The following is a 20,593-nucleotide window of genomic DNA, read 5'->3' on the forward strand; positions in this document are numbered from 1 at the left end:
ATCATTTCTTAGTACATTTGCATCGATTTAGAAAAAGAAATAAAAAGACAACAGAATAAGAATTAAAACATTAATAGAAAGAAAAAAAAAACCCTATACCTCACATGCAGCTTCATTCAGTGTTTTAACATAGTTGCATTACAATTGGGTAGTATTGTGCTGTCCATTTTTGAGTTTTTATATCCAGTCCTGTTGTACAGTCTGTATCCCTTCAGCTCCAATTACCCCTTCTCTCTTTTTTTTTTTAATTAACGGAAAAAAAGAAATTAACCCAACATTGAGAAATCATACCATTCTACATATGCAATCAGTAATTCTTAACATCATCACATAGATGCATGATCATCAATTCTTAGTACATTTGCATCGGTTTAGAAGAACTAGAAACATAACCGAAAAAGATATAGAATGTTAATATAGCGACAAAAATAAAAGTAATAATAGTAAAGTCAAAACAAAACAAAACAAAGCAAAACAAAAACCAATACCTCAGATGCAGCTTCATTCAGTGTTTTAACAAGATTACTTTACAATTAGGTATTATTGTGCTGTCCATTTTTGAGTTTTTGTATCTAGTCCTGTTGCACAGTCTGTATCCCTTCAACTCCAATTGCCCATTATCTTACCCTGTTTCTACCTCCTGCTGGACTCTGTTACCAATGACATATTCCAAATTTATTCTCGAATGTCTGTTCACATCAGTGGGACCATACAGTATTTGTCCTTTAGTTTTTGGCTAGACTCACTCAGCATAATGTTCTCTAGGTCCATCCATGTTATTACATGCTTCATAAGTTTATCCTGTCTTAAAGCTGCATAGTATTCCATCGTATGTATATACCACAGTTTGTTTAGCCACTCTTCTGTTGATGGAGATTTCGGCTGTTTCCATCTCTTTGCAATTGTAAATAATGCTGCTATAAACATTGGTGTGCAAATGTCCGTTTGTGTCTTTGCCCTTAAGTCCTTTGAGTAGATTCCCAGCAATGGTATTGCTGGGTCGTATGGCAATTCTATATTCAGCTTTTTGAGGAACCGCCAATCTGCCTTCCACAGTGGTTGCACCTTTTGACATTCCCACCAACAGTGGATAAGTGTGCCTCTTTCTCTGCATCCTCTCCAGCACTGGTCATTTTCCGTTTTGTTGATAATGGCCATTCTGGTGGGTGTGAGATGATATCTCATTGTGGTTTTGATTTGCATTTGTCTAATGGCCAGGGACATTGAGCATCTCTTCATGTGCCTTTTGGCCATTTGTATTTCCTCTTCTGATAGGTGTCTGTTCAAGTCTTTTTCCCATTTTGTAATTGGGTTGGCTGTCTTTTTGTTGTTGAGATGAACAATCTCTTTATAAATTCTGGATACTAGACCTTTATCTGATATATCATTTCCAAATATTGTCTCCCATTGTGTAGGCTGTCTTTCTACTTTCTTGATGAAGTTCTTTGATGCACGAAAGTGTTTAATTTTGAGGAGCTCCCATTTATTTATTTCCTTCTTCAGTGTTCTTGCTTTAGGTTTAAGGTCCATAAAACCTCCTCCAGTTGTAAGATCCATAAGATATCTCCCAACATTTTCCTCTAACTGTTTTATGGTCTTAGACCTAATGTTTAGATCTTTGATCCATTTTGAGTTAACTTTTGTATAGGGTGTGAGAGATGGGTCTTCTTTCATTCTTTAGCATATGGATATCCAGTTCTCTAGGCACCATTTATTGAAGAGACTGTTCTGTCCCAGGTGAGTTGGCTTGACTGCCTTATCAAAGATCAAATGTCCATAGATGAGAGGGTCTATATCTCAGCACTTTATTCGATTCCATTGGTCAATATATCTATCTTTATGCCAATACCATGCTGTTTTGACCACTGTGGCTTCATAATATGCCTTAAAGTCTGGCATCACTAGACCTCCAGCTTCGTTTTTTTTCCTCAAGATGTTTTTAGCAATTCGGGGCACCCTGCCCTTCCAGATAAATTTGCTTATTGGTTTTTCTATTTCTGAAAAATAAGTTGTTGGGATTTTGATTGGTATTGCATTGAATCTGTAAATCAATTTAGGTAGGATTGACATCTTAACTATATTCAGTCTTCCAATCCATGAACACGGTATGCCCTTCCATCTATTTAGGTCTTCTGTGATTTCTTTTAACAGTTTTTTGTAGTTTTCTTTATATAGGTTTTTTGTCTCTTTAGTTAAATTTATTCCTAGGTATTTTATTCTTTTAGTTGCAATTGTAAATGGGATTCGTTTCTTGATTTCCCCCTCAGCTTGTTCATTGCTAGTGTATAGAAATGCTACAGATTTTTGAATGTTGATCTTGTAACCTGCTACTTTGCTGTACTCCTTTATTAGCTCTAGTAGTTTCGTTGTGGATTTTTCCGGGTTTTCGACGTATAGTATCATATCGTCTGCAAACAGTGATAGTTTTACTTCTTCCTTTCCAATTTTGTTGCCTTGTATTTCTTTTTCTTGTCTAATTGCTCTGGCTAGAACCTCCAACACAATGTTGAATAATAGTGGTGATAGTGGACATCCTTGTCTTGTTCCTGATCTTAGGGGGAACGTTTTCAATTTTTCCCCATTGAGGATGATATTAGCTGTGGGTTTTTCATATATTCCCTCTATCATTTTAAGGAAGTTCCCTTGTATTCCTATCTTTTGAAGTGTTTTCAACAGGAAAGGATGTTGAATCTTGTCAAATGCCTTCTCGGCATCAATTGAGATGATCATGTGATTTTTCTGCTTTGATTTGTTGATATGGTGTATTACATTAATTGATTTTCTTATGTTGAACCATCCTTGCATACCTGGGATGAATCCTACTTGGTCATGATGTATAATTCTTTTGATGTGTTGTTGGATACGATTTGCTAGAATTTTATTGAGGATTTTTGCATCTATATTCATTAGAGAGATTGGTCTGTAGTTTTCTTTTTTTGTAATATCTTTGCCTGGTTTTGGTATGAGGGTGATGTCGGCTTCATAGAATGAATTAGGTAGTTTTCCCTCCGCTTCGATTTTTTTGAAGAGTTTGAGGAGAATTGGTACTAATTCTTTCTGGAACGTTTGGTAGAATTCACATGTGACGCCATCTGGTCCTGGACTTTTCTTTTTAGGAAGCTTTTGAATGACTAATTCAATTTCTTTACTTGTGATTGGTTTGTTGAGGTCATCTATGTCTTTTTGATCAAAGTTGGCTGTTCATGTCTTTCCAGGAACCCGTCCATTTCATCTAAATTGTTGTATGTATTAGCATAAAGTTGTTCATAGTATCCTGTTATTACCTCCTTTATTTCTGTGAGGTCAGTAGTTATGTCTCCTCTTCCATTTCTGATCTTATTTATTTGCATCCTCTCTCTTCTTCTTTTTGTCAATCTTGATAAGGGCCCATCAATCTTATTGATTTTCTCATAGAACCAACTTCTGGTCTTATTGATTTTCTCTATTGTTTTCATGTTTTCAATTTCATTTATTTCTACTCTGATCTTTGTTATTTCTTTCCTTTTGCTTGCTTTGGGATTAATTTGCTGTTCTTTCTCCAGGTCTTCCAAGTGAACAGTTAATTCCTGCATTTTTGCCTTTTCTTCTTTTCTGATATAGGCATTTAGGGCAATAAATTTCCCTCTTAGCACTGCCTTTGCTGCATCCCATAAGTTTTGATATGTTGTGTTTTCATTTTCATTTGCCTCGAGGTATTTACTAATTTCTCTTGCAATTTCTTCTTTGACCCACTCGTTGTTTAAGAGTGTGTTGTTGAGCCTCCATGTATTTGTGAATTTTCTGGCATTCTGCCTATTATTGATTTCCATCTTCATTCCTTTATGATCCGAGAAAGTGTTGTGTATGATTTCAATCTTTTTAAATTTATTAAGACTTGCTTTGTGACCCAGCATATGGTCTATCTTTGAGAATGATCCATGAGCACTTGAGAAAAAGGTGTATCCTGCTGTTGTGGGATTTAATGTCCTATAAATGTCTGTTAAGTCTAGCTCCTTTATAGTAATATTCAGATTCTCTATTTCTTTATTGATCCTCTGTCTAGATGTTCTGTCCATTGATGAGAGTGGGGAATTGAAGTCTCCAACTATTATGGTATTTGTGTCTATTTCCTTTTTCAGTGTTTGCAGTGTATTCCTCACGTATTTTGGGGCATTCTGGTTCAGTGCGTAAATATTTATGATTGTTATGTCTTCTTGTCTGAATTTCCTAGTCGGCCCGGGCGACAAGCGTGGCGGGAGGGCGCCAGCGGCAGCGGCGCGTGCATGAGAGTGCACGTTCCCGGGGAGTCATGGGTTTGAAGGGGCCTCCCCCGCCCGTCACTGTTCTCCGCGGCCTGGGGATTTCCGATCCAATTCTCTCAGTTGGTCCCGGGGGCCTCGCGTCGTGTGGCCACCAGCCGCTGCGGTTTCAGGGGACCGCCTCTCCAATTCTCCCAGATGGCCCGGGAAGGGGGAAGGGAGTTACTCCGGCCCAGGAAGGGGGAAGGGAGCGCCACCTGCTCACCTCGGCGATCTCACCCAAGCAGCTTCTCTCAGCCAGCCAGCTGTTCCAGGATGGGGTATGCTGTCTTTTTTATCTCTGTTGTGGCTTTGGGCGCTGTTCTGTATCGTTTCTACTCCCCTAGTAGCTGTCCTCGAGAAGAAACTAAGATCCGCGCGTCTTACTAAGCCGCCATCTTCTCCGGAAGTCCGAGAAGCACATTTTTGTTAAAAGAGAAAAGCTATCTTGGATTGCATTTTCTTCCTGTGGTGTAACTATTTCCCCTTACTTGAATGGGAGGGTTAGCATTTAAATTGAAATATATGCAAACAAGGAACAATGTTAAACTCTAGACTATTTGTATAATTAGGAGAACCTATAGAATATTCCTACATTTTAATTGAAATTTTTAATTTTATTAACAAATAATCATCATTGCAACAAATTTTAAAAGTGGAAGTTCATCTCAAAAGGGAACAGATGTGAATATATTGTCATCAGAAGAATAATTAGTCATCACTAAAAAAGGGTAGAATTCCACTCATGATTATGCTGGAAACACAATGCTGGATCTTTTACTGGCTTTTATTTTGTTTCTTTCTTTGCCCTTTCTTACATTTGGAGATTCATTAGAAAAGAAAACATGTAGTCATTTTCTTCTTGGATCTCAGTTCTCTGAATTCAGGTATTGAAGGCTTTTGAGCAGAAGGAGCGATGTGACTAGAGGGGAATTTGTAAAATCTTAATCAAATGGCTATGGCCAACTTACAATGAATTTTGAGATTGGAAGTGGAGAATATTGGCCTGGAATCTAGAAAAGACATAATTAGAGTCCCATCCAGAGTAGCAGCAGTTTAGATGGAAAAAAGGTGAAATATACCTTCCTGCAGCTCCAGTATTGACTCAGGTGTCTTCTTCCTTCCAAGATGTGACATGTGCAAGCCTATTGGTAACTTACCAAACAGCTCAAGCACAGGGAAAAGCCAAATTCAATAAGGCAATGTAATCAGAACTTCTACATTTCTTCATACAAAATGTCCTGCATTTGTCCAACAATTTTAAGAAGAAGAAGAAACAGAACTGATTTTAAAAAGACACTAAAAATAGAAAAAGGACACAGGAGAACCATTTATTATATGTAATAGATATGAACTTCAAAATACATTGATAAACAAGAACACAGATGACAAGGTAGAAAACATTACCAGAGAGCTAAAATCTATAAGAATCAAATGGAAATTCTAGAATGAAGAAATACAGAGATTAGAATATAATAAATAGATACAAAAGATTAGATACAGATCAAAAGAGGATTAGTGAGCTGGGAGACAGATCAGTAGCAAATATCCAGATTGAAGCACAGAGGAAAGAAAAGATTGAAATTCCACAAACGAGCATAAGAAACATATGGATAATAGTGAACAGGTGTTATTTGCATATCATTTAAATTACAAAAAGAAAAGAAAAAATATGGCAGAAACAATAACTGAAGAGATAATGGCTGACAATCTCCTAAAACTGACCAAAGCTATCAACCAGACTGAAAGAGTGTTAGGAATTATAAGCATAATAAAACAAAGAAACTCATCTCTGAGATATGGAAATATCATAGAAAAATTGCAACTCTAAAAACTGGAGTGGGGGAAAATTTTGAAGCATCCAGAGGAAAATAGGTCTAAGGCATTAAGAGCATCAAGAATAAGATTGACAGCTTACTTCTTGATATAAATAACAGAAGCCAGATGAAAATTAGTTATCTTGAAAATGTTAAAAGAAAATAATCACTGACCTAGTATCTTAATGTAGAAAACCATATCCTTCAAAATTTAAGTCAGGATAAAGACACTTCTTGATTAAACAACACAGAATTATTGGCAGCAAAACTATAAAAACAAAAAACAAAGTGAGTTTCTTCAACAGAAGAAAAAGGATTCCAAAAAAAAGCATGAAAATTCAGAAAGGAATGATGAGTGATGGGAATGATAAATATGTGAGTAAATATGCATGAATATTGTCTGTACAAAACAATAATGATATTTCATGTGGGATTTCAAATATATGTATAATTAAAATGTCTGGCAACAATAGTACAAAAGTTGGTGATTATAAATGGAATTAAAGTACTCTAAATCTAAGCATTGTCTGGAAAGTAGTAAGAAATCCTAATATATACTGTATTCTAACAAATGAAGGATTCTTGTTCTCATCTCTTAGGATTATCAGCAAAAGAATGATAAAGAATTTACAAAATTGAAGAGCAGGAAAATGAAAAATAAAAATATCATTATTAATCCAAAAGAAGGGAAGAAAGGTAGTAAAAACTATATAAAAGTGGTAGATGATATGGAAAAAAATAGAAATTTGGTAAATACAAACCCATATATACACTGAGTGCATTAAATGTAAGGACCAAATAATCCAATTATAGGACAATATATACTGGATTTAAAATAATCAATATGTTCCTTACAAGAAATATACCTAAATATCAGGATACAAAACAGATAAAATTAAAAGGATGTGGGGATCTAAATGGAAAATTAACTAAAAGATAGATGTTGTAGCTATAGTAATATTAGAATAAGTCTTCTTTAAGGAAAAATGGTTTTGGAGACAAAGAGGGATATTTTGTAGTAATAAAATGTAAATCCACCAGGAAGATAGAGTAATTCTAAGTATTTATTTACCTAATAGCATAGCTTCAGAACATATAAAGCAAAAATTGATAGAACTGTGAGGAGAAATAGACAAAACTGCAACCATAGTAGAAGATTTTAACTCTCATTTACCTTAAGTTGGTGTTAAAAAAAAAAAGGCAAAAATGCAGAAAGGATGTAAAAGCCAGAAGACCTCAATCCCTAATTGAAATTTATAGAACAGTGCATGTACAATAGCAGACTACATATTTTTTGCAAGGACTCATGGAATATTTGCCAAAATTGACTATATACTGTTCCATAAAACATGCTTTAACACATTTCTAAAGATTTAAATCACTTGGAATATGTTTTATGATGACACAGGATATAAACAAAATATCAATAAAAAGAAGTAACCAGAAAATCCTCAAATGTTTGAAAATTAAGCAATATGTTGTTAATTAACATGAGTTAATAATAAATCAAGTGGAAATTAGAAAGTATGTTCAACTTGTATTGAAAATATGACATTTTAAAACTTGTAAGATTCAGTTAAAGCTGTGTACATATTAGAAAGGAGAAAAATTGAAAAAAAACAGCAATCTATTCATCTCAAGATGTTTACATTTGAAAAAGAATGATAAGCTAAACCTAAAGAAATCAGAAAAAAAGGAAATAATTAAGAGAGTAGAAATTTATGAAATGAAAATCATAGACTAGGAAAATGAATTAATTCAAAGATTTTTTCAAAAGAGTAATAAACTGATGAATCCATAGCAAAATCAACAAGGAGAGAGAGAGAGAGAACCACACTTTATCAATATAAGGAAAAAATATATATACGTCATATCTAAAGATATTAAAATATGATTAACCTCCCCTTCTCTACATGGGACATGACTCCCAGGGGTATAAACCTCGCTGGCAACATGAGACAGAAATCCTAGAATGAGCTGGGACTCAGCATCAAGGAATTGAGAAAACCTTCCTGACTGAAAGGGGGAAGAGAGAAATGAGACAAAATAAAGTCCAGTGGCTGAGAGCTTTCAAACAGTCAAGAGGTTATCCCGGAGGTTATTCTTACGAATTTTATAGAGATCTCCTTTTTGGCTTAAGGTGTGTTAGAGAGGCTGGAAGGAAGTGCCTGAAACTGTAGAGCTGTGTTCCAGTAGCCATGTTTCTTAAAGATGATTGTACAATGACATAGCTTTTGCAATGTGACTATGTGATTGGGAACACCTTGTGCCTGATGCTCCTTTTATCTATAATATTGACAGATGAGTATAAAATATGGATTAAAAATAATAGAGGAAAAAATAAAATAAAATATTAAATATTAGGTCAATTTTTGATAATACAGTTGACAATTTAGACAAAATGAAACAAATTACCAAAACAGACACAAGATGAAATTAAAAACCTGAAAAATACTATATTTATTAAAGAAATTGAACTTGTAATTAAAATAAAATCTTTCCCACAAGGAAGTATGAAGACCCAGATGACTTCATTTCTCCTAAATTCTCTTTCAGACACTTGAGGGAGTAATGCTAAGATTACAAACTCTTCCAGAAAATAGAAAAACTCCCAATTTATTTTATAAGGCTGGCATAATTTGACACTCAAGCTTAACAAGGGTATTAAAAATAAAATAATATAAGGATAAATATATCTCAAAAACACAAATGAAAAAACCTAAGCAAACTTATGGTATATCAAATCCAGAAACAAATGAAAAGTATTTTTAAAAGTAGAATATATCACAACCAAATGTACTTATTCCAGAAATGTTACCAATATTATTCACCAACTTGACAAAATAACAGAGAAAAGTTATGTGATCATTTCCATAAATGCAGGGGGGCACATAATGAAAACCCTTAGCAAACAAGGAATAAAAAACTCTTCCTTAATCTGACAGAGTACCTATAAAAAACCTAAAGTAAACATATAATGATGAAATGTTGAAAGACATCCCCCTGAGATAAAAAAATGAGACAGAGATATCCACTGTTGATTTTTCTACTTACATTGTGCCAGAATCATTGTACTGGAATCATTTAACAGTGTACTGGAAGTGCTAGCCAGTGTAATAAAACAAGAAAATGAAATGGATGTCATAAACTTATAAGAAATAAAAATTAAAATATGATTTTTTTCATTGACAATGCATTGCAGTTATTGAAAATCCACAAGACTCTATAATCTATTTTAAAACATCATCCACCTAGAACTAAAACTAAAATAATAATAATAATATCAAAATATGAAAGATTTCTAAAATGAAAACTACAAAATATTGTTCAGAGAAATTTTTAAAGGCTTAAATAAACAGAAGGATAGAACATGCTTAATGAGTCAGAATACTCAATACATAATTACCAGCTCTTCCTAAAGTGACTTCTACATTCCATGCAATTCCCATCAAAACCTCAGAAGATTTTTTCCATGAATATAAACCAGCTGATTCAAAACTTTATAGCACATACAGAGACCATGAGGAAAAAAGGCAATCGTGAAGAGGAACAGTTAGAGGACTTTCATTACCAGTTACCAAGATTAATTATAGAGCTACAGCTAATTAAGGCAGTGTGAAGATAAACTAATAGATGAATGAAACAGAAAATAGCATACAGAAACAGACTGCACACATGCAGTCACTTGATTATTAACAAAGGTGACACAGCAGTTCAGTGGAGGAAAAAATGCCTTTTTAATAAATGGTGCCATGATAATTCCTGACTCCTTATTTACAATAGACACAAAAATCAATTCCAGATGGACTATTGCCCTAAATTCAAATGGTAAAATAATGAGCCTTCTAAAATATACCATAGAAGAATGGAGCCTTGAGTAATGTCTTAAACAAGACACACACACAAAGAACTAACCACATGGAAAAAGATTGATCAATGAAAATCTTTTCATCAAAAGAACCATTAAGAGTGTTATGGGGCAAGCACAGCATGGGAAAAGATATTTGCAATTCATGTGCTAGACAAAAGATTCAACTGCAGATTATATAAAGAACTCCCCCAGTAAACAAGAAAAAGACAAGCCATGGGGTGGGGGGGAAATGGGTGAAATATTAACCAGGCATGTCACCAAAAAAGGATATCCAAGTGACTGTTAAACATATCAAAAGGTGCTCAAAATTGTTAGTCATTAGGATTAGGTAAATTTAAGCTACAGGGCAGTAACACTACCACCAGAACGGCTAAAATAAAAACTACCACTGACACCACATAGCCTTAATGAGGATGTGGAGTCACTGGAACAATCCTCCTCTATGGGAGGGACTAATGAAAACCAGGCAGCAGTACCTACCAAAGCTGGGCACATGTATACTCTCTGATGCAAGAATTTCCCTCCCAAGTATGCACCCTACAAGAATGCATACATAAGAGTCCTAATGGATGTAGACAAGAATGTCTCAGAAAGGACTATTTGCAATGGTCAAAAATGGGAAAGCACCTAAAATAAAATGTTGTATATGCATGCAATGAAAAAATATACTGTAAGGAGGATGGACAAACTATTGGCTCATACAAGCATGTGGCTAAACCTCAGAAACATGTTGCTGAGTCCAAGAAGCCAGACACAAAAGAGTGAGCACTGTATGATTCTAATTATATAGGTTCAAAAACAGACTACGCTATTTGGTAGTGTTAGAAATCAGGGTAATGTTCTCTGTGGGGGTGTGGTGATAGGAAAGCAGCACCCTGGAGCTTCTGTTTAGGTGCTGGGAAACAGGGAGGGCTTAATTTTAAGAGTTCTTTGAGCGATACACTTATCACATGCACTTTTCTGATGTTTTTCAAAAGGTTTGCTCAATTAGGGGATAACTTATAAATGAACAGCTGCAGCATTTCAAAGCCTTACTACATGTTCTCTCTAGTCTCTGGGACAATTTAATGTTTTACCCCTTTTTTAATATTGCTTCTCCAAAAGATTTGGCTGCACTGAATCCTTGAAAGGGTCTTGTGCTACTGATCAGGAGACAGGTTTTAAAAAATAGCAACTTTTTAAAAAGGAATGGAAATTTAATACCGCAAATTCCATGTATATTTAAAATATTATAACATGGAGAGTAAGGCACAAAAAAAAAAAAAAAACAAAATCTAAGCTGTAAGAAAAGGACTGTAACCAGTAAAAGAAATAACTAGAGAATTTAGAACAATGCATAGAAAGTTTCAGATGTTGCAAAACTGCTTTTCCTTCAATTACATGCCTGGAACCTACAAATTCAACTCTCCTGGTTGAACTCAGGACACAATTAAGACATAAATTCAACTTTTCTGCTCATTATCTGATGACCCCTTTGTTGCAAATTGCTCAGTTCCTGAGCATGTGCTGCATTTTCAACAACCGGCAGGCCTCTAGAAGCTTTAGCTGTTGTGTGCACCTAAGCCACATCACAAGCACCAATTTCCCTTTCATTTGAAATCCTGCCACAATCTCTCCCCCAGAGGACAGCCCTAAGCACAACAGTTTCACATCTCAGGCAGACGTGGCCCACCGGAACCTAAGTGGGGACACATTCCAAAGGTATGCCTGCCCTCAGATCCTGGCCCCCAAACTATCTCCTTGCAGCAGAAACTGGTCTGGAAACAAGACAATCACTTTATTGAGTAGGGGTGGAGGAGGGTAGAGGAAGAGAGCTGGAAAGGAGAAGGAGGGTTAAGGAATGGGAAACCAACAAATGTGGTTCCTTTTCAGGAAGCTGCCAGGCTGGATCTTGCAGAGCACCTCATATTTTTTTGAGATGTGTTTTCTTTGAGGTCCCCCTCTGCAGATACCCAAGTGCCCTCCTTTCAGCACAGGACCTTGCATCACCACCAGCCCCAGGAAGGAGCCATGGCATGGCAGTGGTCATGCTTTGCTTGGATAAGCTTTATCATAATCTTCATAAACCTCAATGCTCAAGGTGCAGAGGGAGATTGGAGGAAGCTTGTTTTTTCCACTGGTTTCTCTCTGACTGCTATGGCTAATGATTCCTAGAACAGGAAGCTGGGAAATGGAGGTGGGAGACACTCTTCTGACCAGTCAGGTTTCCTCATCCTCTTAGGGTACAACTGATTAGGAAAAGCTTCAGTGTTACATAGCCTCCTTCCTTCAGAGCACTTTCTCATCAAAAGGTGAATGGGTTGCTGGCTCCTGAGAATTGCCCACCTCTGAGAAGCAGGCAGGAGTCTCCTGGTTGTGTTGTGGTGTTTCTGCCCCATCACAACACCCCAGTGATACAGGAGAACAAGAAAACTGAACCCCTTCATTCCTTCAGTGTGTGTACCCACCATCCTCAGTACTTGGAATGCATCCATGAACAGAACAAAGAGTTCTAACCAAGCAGACTCATGCTAGTCAAGTGAAACAGAGAGTGAACAGTAATAAATAAGTAAATCATATAGAGGTTAGGAGATGTGAGAACAATAAAAACAGCAAGGTCAGCGTGATGGGCAGTAGTTAGGTGAGCAGGTGGGCTGTAGCATTAAACAGGGTACAGGCCAGGCTTCCTGGAAGAAAGACATATGAACAGAGGCTTTAAGGAAACAAGGGTGTTGCTTGTGTGACTATAGGAGGAAGGCAAAGGAGCAGCCCATGCAAAGGTCTCAGGTGGCAGTGGGGCCAGGGTGGTCGGGGTGGGTGGGGCCAAGCCAGCAAGGGACAGGAGGGCTGGTGATGAGACCAGATGGATACCAGGAGACCGGGTCAGATAGGACTTTGCAGGCCACCTAAGGACTTAGATAAATGGGAGACTTTGCTATTCTGAGAGTTTCGTGGCATAATTCACCCTGGTGCTGACTCTGGGGTGAGAGCAAAACAGTTAGGTCCTTCAAATATGATTGACAACCTTCAAATATGATGCCCCTTCAAATATTCAAGTTTAAGTTAGATAGCTCCACACCCATGCCACTCAATTAGCCCTGTTGACAACCTATATGTTTAACCACATGGTTTAATCATTCAACTGACCCATCAAGAGCTGAGAATACAATTTTGAGTTTATTGCTTGCAGAAAGAGTGGTTTTACTTTGAGTCATATCCCTCTCCTCTACCCAAACTTCCTTGTAATCAAAGATACAGAGTCCTAAGACCCCTAACTGGGGTGCAAACTACACCCTTAGAATATAGCAATGCTAAATGGCAATTCAGGGGCCCCCTATCACTAACACTTGCTCCAATCCTCTGCACCTCATCACCCATGATGCTTTAGGGAATGTAGTACATTTTAAAATATTGACACAGTAAACACATTATTATTTCAGGGTTGTGGTAGATTAGGGGAGCTCAGTTATGGTTCTCAAATCATTCTGAGTAGAGCTATTAGCCTCTTTATAGAAAGAACTATCGTTTCTTGTTCTAAGGACATGAAGCCAGGGGAATACAGAACCATGGTGAGTACTGTGCTCCTCCCACCCCAGAAATCCAGCAGACAAGAATAAGAAGGTGAGTTTGGAGATGCTACATGGAGATCAGCCAGAATAGAGATTGTTCAGTTCTGATGTCAACCCGTGGCCCACAGGTTCAACTCCAACTGGCAGCTATGTTTTATTTGCACTGTACAGTTTTTAAAACATTAGCAAACCAGGATATTTCATGCTAAAAATTGTACTGGCTGGTTTTCTTTAATCAGACGGCTATCTGGCAACTACCAAACCTGAACTCCACATGGTTACAGGCTGGGCCTGAGTCACGGCCATCCCCATGGGTCAGGCAGCCTGTCTCCAGCCCACCCCACTCCCACACTTGCCAGTACTTACTTCTGTCCTATTTCACTCACTATAGTTCTAAAGTCATCAATGCCTCATCTGCTCTAAAACCCTCTGTATACAATATAGCAAACTGAGGCCTAGAATAAAAGAGGAAATACTGCTCTGTCAGAAAACAGAAACCTGTTACATTCCAGCCACCCCTGGAAAAGCATGGGCCTAAATATAAAAAAACTCCCAGGAATCAAATTCACCTAGGCCAGTCCTTCCCTCTAATGCAATCTGGTGGCCAAGCCACTGGGGTCAGGTTCTTTGTTATGTTGTAGAATTATTTTTAATTTGGCTTTTTTTCTGGTTCACTCAGCATCCCACATTGAACTGCATTTGGGGCTAAAGGTTTAAACAAGCAAACAGAGTTAGGGGCCCCCAGCTTCACCTGTGTTCAGGTGGAAACCATAAAACACCAGACTCCTGATGAGCTCCACTGGAGGCTGGGGGAAACCCAGCTTAATGGCCCTGGGCCCTTGGACTGGGGTCAAATGATGGGTCTGCCTGCCGCTCTCCCTCACCAGACATGTGGCCCGGCCAGAGGACCACTCTCTGTGCCCTTTTAACTCCATTCTGCCTTTGGGACCCACAAAGACCCATGTTCTGTTCCTTGCCCATTCTCACAAAGCTCTAGACTTTACCACATAATAGCATAGTGCCTTTTCCCCGTGGAAATTCCCACATTAGGTTTTACTATAGCAGAGGAAGAAAAGCATTCCATGAATCAATAAGAAGGGAAGGGAGGGATTTGAGAAATCAGAAAGCTTTCCTAGTCAATCATTCATTCATTCATTCATGTAACAAACCAGCCTTGAGCCTCTACTGTGCCAGGTGTTTAGAAGACCAAACCATGACATACCTGCTCTGCCCCCATGAGACGCCGATCACAAATCCCAATAATGTGACATGTGGTCATCGAGGGGCCTCTCTGGAGCCTCAGTTTCCTTGTCTGTGTAGAAGGACTCCACTAGCTTCCCCACAGGCTGGCTTACAGGAACAAATGAGGACAAGGGGTGTTAGCTGCAAAGCTCCCCTGCAGTGCATGCTCATCTCAGCTTGCGTGTGCTCAGAGGGTCTGACCCACGGTGGGGCTGGCTCTTCACTAAATGAACATGGGAGGAAGGCAAGCTTGTCCTTAGAGGAGAAAGCTAAGACATGGAGGAGTGACGGAGGCAGAAAACCACCATGTAGCAACCATTGTAATAATTAATTTGGGGAAGACTAATCAACATGTGATAAAACTAGTGATTAAAGTGTGAAGAGTAACAGAATGTTTCATGATAAAACATCTTCTGGCAAAATACTTTAAAGTCCACATCACCTGTAACGGGACAAACCCACATGGCACACCTGTGGATTGGCTGCGTGGAAAAGAGCTCAGCATCCCTCCTTGGTCTTCATGCCAAAGGCATAAAGCAAATCTAATTATGAGGAGACATTAGAGAATCTCAGACTGAGGAGCTTTCTACCAAATATCTGACCTGTACTTTTCTAAACTGCCAATGTTGTGAAAGACAGAAAAACTGAAGGGCTATTCCAGACTGAAGGAGGCTAGGGAGACACAGACAAGTCCATCGCATCATCCAGGGCTTCTTATTGCCATAGGGTATATTATTGGGATTATTGGTGAAATCTGAGTTAGTTCTATAGATTAGATAATAGTTTTGTGTAAATGTTCACTTTCTAGTTTGATAATTATACTGCGGTTATGTAAGAGAATGTCTTTATTTTTAGAAAATGCACAAAACGTTTTAGGGGTAAAGATGAATCATTTCTGAAACTTGCTCTCAAATAATTCGGGAAGAATATGTATGTGGAGAGAAAGAAAGAGGGAAATTAAGCAAATGTGGTAAATGACTAGCACTTGGGGACCCTAGGGGAAGCATATACCAGAATTCCTTGTACTATTCAATCAATTTTTTTAATAAGCCTGAATTTTTTTTTTAAATGGCAACAAAGGGGCCAAGAAGGGTACAGCATTGTGTCCCTTCCCTTGCCCGGAACCTTCCCGCAGCATAAGAGAGGGGCCCGGCTGTGCTTCTGGGAAAACCCAGATGTGCTTCACCCAGTTTTCCTTCTGTCTGCAGGGCTTTGGCTAACCACGAGGAGCTAGGAGAGGGTGCTCAATGCACCCGCTCCCTCCGCCATGGTTTCCCGAAACTGCCCATCCACACTGCCCATCCACACCGCCCAGCGCTGTCACAGGACTTGCTCTCATTCCCATGCCAACTGGGGCCCTACAGTTGATCTCCTGGAACCCAGGGCCCACATGAGCCCTTCCCTTCCTGGCAGGAGGCAGGGTGCCGCCACCTCCTCTGCCAGCAGCGAGACATGGTGCCGAAGTGGGTGGTAGCGGGGCCCAGGGAGTTGTTTGCACCACCTGGGGCCACCACTGCTGGGCTCTTCAGACGCCACGTGGGCCTTGTGCTCAGCTCCTAGCCCTCCTGGAAAACCGTTGGAAAAATCAGCCCAGGGTGGGACCCTTTGCATTTTGGGGAGTCATGAAATAGCCAATCCCAGAGACGGGGCATGACATAAACCACTGCCGCCAACGCCACCACCACCACAGAAACACCTAACTGGCGACAAGAATTTATCCCCTCCCTACACCTAAGACAATCCAGAGAAAGTGCGAGAGTGCCCCCTTCTTCCCAGAGCTGGAATTGTCCTCACTGGCCCATCACACATTCAGCCTTAAGAGTGTTTAAAATCAGAACTTTAGCAGCATTATGTTGATTGAAAAAAATCTAGACACAAAAGTACAAAGAGCACATGATGCCATTCATATAAAATGTCTAAAATAAGCAAATTAATAGAGAACAAAAGTAGAATGGAGGTTGGCAGGGGCCAGGAGGGAGTGGGGTGGAAAGGAATGGGGAGATATCGCTTCATGGGAAGAGTTGCTGTTTGGGGCATGAAAAGTCTTCATAATTCCTCGTGAGGATGGTAATGATGCTGTGAATGTAATGGAGACCACTGAAAATTCCATCAAAGGAGCTAAAATGGGAACAGATATGTTGTATGTTACCACAATCATCTCTTAAATGCGTCTGCTTCCAGGGCACCCTGTGTTAAGTGCAGTCTGCAGCTGACCCTTCAGCCAGCACTTCCGTTTGCAATGAGAGTGCATGCTCACTATCTCCTGAGTGACATCTTCCTTTCAATGACTTCAAGAGCAAAACAGAGTAGCAGCCATAGCATCCTCTGAAATACAATTCAAAACAGGCCCATAGGTGGGTGAAGTTGCTTATCCAAATGTAGGAAGACCCTCCTCAGACAGCCTCAGCATCTCCATCTTAAAAGCTCAGTGGCTGGGAGGGGTGGCCTTTCTGACATTCATGCCTAACAGGGCAGGGGAGACACCGCACTGCTGGAGACAAAGTCCAGGGGAGGGGTGGGCCTGAAGCCAGATGAGATGGACAGCTGGCAGGGAAACCATCCCCAGTTACTCACTTGGGCAGAAAAATCCAAAGGAACTTACTTGTCCTATTGGGACTGACCCAGTCCAGAGCGAGCTCGGTTTCCCAGGAAGCCACTGTTGTCTCCTTCCCTCAGTGAGAGCCACCGGAATGGAAATAACTGTCAGCTCCAAAGAGAACATTTCTTGGACCTGGTCCACCCTGAGCAAAGATCCAGGACTACAGAGTTCAAGGCTCCTGGGCACTCTAGAAATTTCCAAATGGGGAGGACAGGTGCTGCTTCAGGACCAGTCACTACCTGTCCCTGGAGTTTGTGAGCAGAAGCAAGACCGTCAGGCTCAGTGAGTATGTGAGAAACACAGCTACGTGTGTTTGCACGAGGAACCACATATGTGGACATTTTTTGATAAGAGAAAAAAAGAAATGACAAATATTTATCAATAGAGGAATGGCCAAATAAATCATGACACATCCCTACTGGTAATTGCCAGGAAACAGTTCAAAAGAATGAGGTGGGTCTTTATGCATGTTCAAAGAAAACGCTCTGTGATATATTAATGAGAGGCAAAATGATTTCATCTGTGTTAAAACCTGTGCACCTGGAGGTACGCAAACATGTGGTTAAGTACACAGATAAAGGCTCAGGTTGTTTGAACTCCACTCTTCTCTAACCCTCAACCACCAGCACTTAGCATAGAGTCAGATATGTAAGAGGTGCTCATTGCACAGTTGTTGGAAAAACTAATCTATGAATCAATGAATGAGTGAACTACTGCTTTGTTGATTCACTTGCAAAAGTCTATTAAACAGTTATTTGCATAATACATGGGATCTGTTCCATGTTCCTAAATAAAATATAAATATATTTTCCCAAAGTGGGTGTGGGTGGTTCAAATATTAATGGGTATGTGTTTATATCTGTAACACATATGTGTGTTTTCAAAAAAGGGAACATGAAAATGAGACCAAAAAAAAGCAACTCCCATTACATCAACAGGCCCCTCGATGTGAGATGGAAGTCAGGCATCTGTCTTTGGAAATCCTGGCAGCTCTTTGGGTATTATCCCCCCTTTCACACCTCAGCTGACAGCCCTTACTTTTAATTTCAGAGAGAATTGTCTTTGAGGAGCAATCCTAGCTCCTTCTTCCATCAGCGTTTGGTTCACAGAAAAGGTCAGGGTTGAAATTGGATTTATTCTCTGCATTTCCAAGGTTGCAGCAGAAAGTGAAACATCAGAAAGCCTTGTGATCAAATAACCAATGTGATCAGATAACCTTTCATTACACAATAAAGGCCACCTGCTCTGGCCTCCACCTTGCCACACTGGAGAAAGGGGACTGTGGAATGCTGAGCTTCTAAGGCTGGCTCAGAAATACTGCTCTGGCTGCAAAGACAAAACACAGCTGTCTTCTCCACTTGCATTTCAGTTTTCAAGGCCCCCAATTCTCCAGTTTCCCCATGGCTCCAGTTTTCAGGCTGGATGAAGTTTAGTGATTTCACTAGTCCTGCATGTCATTAGGTGTCGAGGGTGCTGGTTCTTTCTCCTTCATTCACAAGCTATGTGAATTGGGCAAGTTCCTTGGCCTCTCTGAGCCTCAATTTTCTCATCTGTAAAATGGCAATAATGATACTTAGAAGCATAAATGAGTAGCACATGTGCAAGCACAGAATGCTAACCAGCTGGGAAGGGCTCAGCTTAAGCACCACTCTTTGGGAAGCCTTCCCTGACCCACTCGTGGCAAATCTCCTGTGCCTCCTCCGGCTCTGAATGGGCCCTCAGTCATTACATGGAGCAGCTCATTTGCAACTGTTTGTCTTTCTACAGTCCCCTGCACCAGACTGCGACTGCCCTGAAGGTGGGGATCATGTCTTAGGAACCCTTCTGTCTCCACTACACAGCACAAGGCACTTGATCTATACCTACTAAGATAATTGGCTATGATTATAATAACCAAAGGTAGATGATTGAGTCACTAAATACTGCATGAAATGTTAATACAGAGTAGGATTTCTTATGTCCCATTTAAAAATGAAGACATTGAGGCTTGCAAAGGGGAGTTGCTTCTCCTAAGATTGGACAGCTGGTACCCAGACTCCAAGTGGATAGCAGACCTTTGACACAAGGGCAATGCTGCTTCCACCACCAAATACCTTTTCCCAGAGAGAGCTGCAATTAAAGTTAGATCATGCAGTTAAATTTGAATTTCAAGTAAACAACAAATCTTTTTTTTTGCATAAATCTGTCCCATGTAATATTTAGGACATACTTCTACTAAAAAACTGAATTTGCTATTTATCTAAATTCAAATGTAACAAGGTATCTTGTATTTCTGTTTTCTTTCTAAGTTTGGTAGCTCTAAGCCCAGACCCCAGCATGGACTTATCTCCTCTGTCCCCACCACAGCCCTCTTGCTGACCTCAGACTTTGGCAGGTGTGGGATGGGGCCAGATGGCACCTTTGATGAAAGTGAGAGGGGCAGGGAAGGAAGAAGAGTGTGGCACAAAGCTGGGGGCTCCGGGTGTCCCTGAAGCCACAGACACCTGAGAAAGGAGAATCCAGAAAGGCGCGATGAGAAGCAACACAGAAGAGAAGGAGAGGTCCAGGTTTTGTCATCAGAGCTGGAATCCAATCAAGAAAATACTACTTTCCAACTTAAGTCTTGGTCAGGCTGAATATGTTGGAAAAATATTCCCAAACCTCATAGAATCATTGGGGTGATCACATGAAAACATCCACATTTAGCACTTGGCACAAGGCCTGAAACTTACCAAAGATCACCAACTTACCAAACTCCCCAGAGTAGCTTTTGTTATTATTCATATTAACATAAGAATTGAACATATTGCAGATGCCCAGGAATGTAACTAGAATCATACATAGACTTTCCCATGCAAACCTCATGACACTTCTCCGAGGTGGTTACTGTTGTTAATTGCTATGTATTGGAGTGCAGTGATGTTGACACTTCCCAAGGCCACATGGATGCTAAGTGGTGGAGACAAGATTCAAACCCAGGGCTACTTGTGCTTAAAGTTTTTCTTTCTCCACTGTGTCAAGCTGTTTTGAAGGATCCTTTGGGAGCTTCAGCTTTGGATATTCCATGGCTTCAAACCATTCCTTGCTGAAACAGCCCCTTGAGCCCTGAGAAAGGGGGCATAGAAGTGGGAAGGATTGGCCCATGCCTCTGCTCAGTGGCCAAAGGAGGGGAGGTCCAGGCCAACTTGGACCCTCTCCCCAAGCCCTCAGAGTGGCCAGGCCTGGGAGCAGGGCTGCACTCCTGGCCTGTGACCTCCTGC

At 39.7% G+C, this 20,593-nt stretch overlaps 1 long non-coding RNA gene across 6 annotated transcripts in view; it reads right to left on the reverse strand.

Moving 5' to 3' along the window:
• Positions 1 to 20,593, reverse strand: part of LOC143661904 (uncharacterized) — a 125,908-nt gene that overhangs the window by 96,735 nt on the left and 8,580 nt on the right. For 2 of the 6 annotated variants that reach the window (XR_013164948.1, XR_013164943.1), the window contains 2 exons: positions 17,358 to 18,904; positions 7,008 to 14,863 (listed from right to left, as the gene is read on the reverse strand). This is a non-coding gene — a long non-coding RNA (uncharacterized LOC143661904). Of the gene's footprint in view, positions 1 to 7,007; positions 14,864 to 16,060; positions 16,874 to 17,357; positions 18,905 to 20,593 lie in introns of those variants that run through there. The other 4 variants (XR_013164946.1, XR_013164945.1, XR_013164944.1 and 1 more) reach the window with 3 other exon arrangements.

This window comes from Tamandua tetradactyla, chromosome 18 (assembly GCF_023851605.1).
Source record: "Tamandua tetradactyla isolate mTamTet1 chromosome 18, mTamTet1.pri, whole genome shotgun sequence".
Taxonomy (NCBI): Eukaryota; Metazoa; Chordata; class Mammalia; order Pilosa; family Myrmecophagidae; genus Tamandua; species Tamandua tetradactyla.